The 2,582-nt window shown below is 37.1% G+C and overlaps 1 pseudogene; it reads right to left on the reverse strand.

The window, feature by feature from the left end:
* Nucleotides 1–683: 683 nt before the first annotated feature.
* On the reverse strand, nt 684–1,495 carry LOC129011425 (nucleophosmin-like; annotated as a pseudogene).
* Between the last annotated feature and the right edge of the window lie 1,087 nt (nt 1,496–2,582).

Consider the following 2,582-nt stretch of genomic DNA (forward strand, 5'->3'; position numbering starts at 1 on the left):
ATTGCTCTGGCTAGCACTTCCAGTACTATGTTGAATAGGATTGATGAGAGTGTGCATCCTTGTCTTGTTCCAGTTTCCAAAGAGAAGGCTTCTGGTTTTTGCCTGTTCGGTATGATGCTGGCTGTGTGTTTGTCATAGATGGCTCATTATTTTGAAGTATGTTCCTTTTTTGCCCAGTCTCTTGGGGGTTTTTATCATGATGGGATGTTGGATTTTATTGAAAGATTTTTCTGTCTATTGAGATAATATACAGCTTTTGTCCTTTAATTATTTATGTAGTGAATCACATTTATTGATTCACATATGTTGAACCAAATTTGCATCCGAGGAATAAAGCCTACTTGATCATGGTGAATTAACTTTTTTTATTTTATTAAAATATTGAGTTTATTTCACATGTATATTTTTGTCTCCATACCATTTCCATTTCTGACCACTGCTACTATTATGTCCTATCATAACATTCCATACGTACTTAAAACCAAGCAAAGGGTGGAGTTCCATCTTTAACAACTAAACAGGCATTTTGGACAACATATTCTTGGCAATGGTACCTGGACAACATTTACCAAATATGGTAGGGAAAGTTCTCATTCTGCATTATAAAAAGGACAGCCAGATATCAACTGTTACTGAAATGAAATAAGATGGAATATTCGTAACAAACTATTTAAATTATTTTCTTAAAGAGACTTCCTTCGCTTCCAGAGATCTTGAATAGCCTCCTGGTCAGTCATCGAGAAGCAATTCTTCACATAATTGATGAACGTGGTTTCCACTTTGGGAAGAGAACCACCTTTTTCTACACTTGCTTGCATTTTTGCTTTAATATCTTCTACAGAACTAGATCCTTTCGGTGTTTCAGTTTTTTTCTCTTTTTGAAGGATTCTTGTCTTTTTTATCTTGGTGTTGATGGTTTTGAGTCTTTTCCATTCTCGTTTGACTTCTGTGCTTTTCTGGCTGAAGTATCTTGTATAGATTTCTTCACTTGTGCTTTTTTTTTCAGTTTCCTTATCATCTTCATCATCATCATCTTCTTCTTCTTCATCATCAGCAACTTTTTTCTGTGAAATCTTGCTACCACCTCCAGGGGCAGATCACTTTCCAGATATACTTAAGAGTTTTACAACCTCCTCGTTTTCATCTTCTGACTCTGCATCTTCCTCTACAGCTACTACATGCTGTCCACTATTATGCACTGGCCCTGAATCACACTTCAATCGTAAAACCACAGGTGGTGTTATTTCAAAGCTCCCAAGGGAAACCATTGGCTATGCAAACATTTTCAAAGTTGCCGCTGTTACTTTAATTGGATTTCCTTCATAATTCATTGCCTCTGCTTCAACAATGTGCAATTCATCCCTCAAACCAGCCCTTAAACTGGTGCTCATTTTCATCATTATCCAGATAATCTTTGGTCAGCCTTTAGTTCACAACCAAAAAGATAGTTCTGGGGCCTCAGAGGGCTCATTTCCATGTCCATCAAATCTTCCATGGGGTGGTGGCATGCACTTAGGTGGAAGAGAAGACAAATGGAGATAAAGGACTACTGCTCCAGAGAACAGCTGCTCAGGACGCAGTCATACCAGGGAACTGAATTAACTTTTTGATGTGCTGTTGTATTCAATTTTCTAGTATTTCGTTGAGGATTTTTGCATTTATGTTCATCAGGGATATGGGCCTGTAGTTTTCTTTTTTGGTTGTATCTTTGCCAGATTTTGGTATCAGGGTGATGGTAGCTTCATAAAATGAGTTAGGGAGGTGTCCTCCTCCTTGACTTTTTTGGAATAGTTTTAGTAGATTTGGTACCAGCTCTTCTTTTACATCTGGTAGAATTCAGCTGTGAATCCATCTGGTCCAGGGCTTTTTTTGGTTGGTAGGATTTTTCTTACTGCTTCAATTTTGGTATTCGATATTGGTCTGTTCAGGGTTTCAATTTCTTCCTGATTCAATATTGGGAGGTTGTGTGTTTCCAGAGATTTATTCATTTTCTCTAGATTTTCTAGCTTTTGTGCATAGAGGTGTTCGTAATAGTCTCTGAGGACCTTTTGTATTTCTGTGGGACTGGTCGTAATGTCACCTTTTTTGTTTCCGATTGTGTTTATTTGGATCTTCTCTTTTTTTCCTTTGTTAATATAGCTAGTAGTCTCTTTATCTTGTTTATCCTTTAAAGAAATCAACTTCTGGTTTCATTGATTCTTTATATGGACTTTTGGGTCTCAATTTCCTTCAGTTTGTTCTGATTTTAGTTATTTCTCTTCTTCTGCTAGCTTTGGGGTTACTTTGTTCTTGTTTTTCTACTTCCTGTAGGTGTGATGTTAGATCATTCATTTGAAATCTTTCTAACTTTTTGTAGTAGGCATTTAGTTCTGTAAGCTTTTCCCTTAGCATTGCTTTTGCTGTCTCCCAGAGATTTTGGTATGTTGTATCTCTATATGTTAGTCTTTTTTTGTGTCATTATAAAGAAATACCTGAAGCTGGGTAATTTATAAAGAAAAGAGGTTTAATTGGCTCGTGATGTACAGCCAGGCTGTACAGAAAGCATGGCACCAGCATCTTCTTGGCTTCTGCTGAGGCCTCAG

Source organism: Pongo pygmaeus, chromosome 14 (assembly GCF_028885625.2).
Source record: "Pongo pygmaeus isolate AG05252 chromosome 14, NHGRI_mPonPyg2-v2.0_pri, whole genome shotgun sequence".
NCBI lineage: Eukaryota > Metazoa > Chordata > Mammalia > Primates > Hominidae > Pongo > Pongo pygmaeus.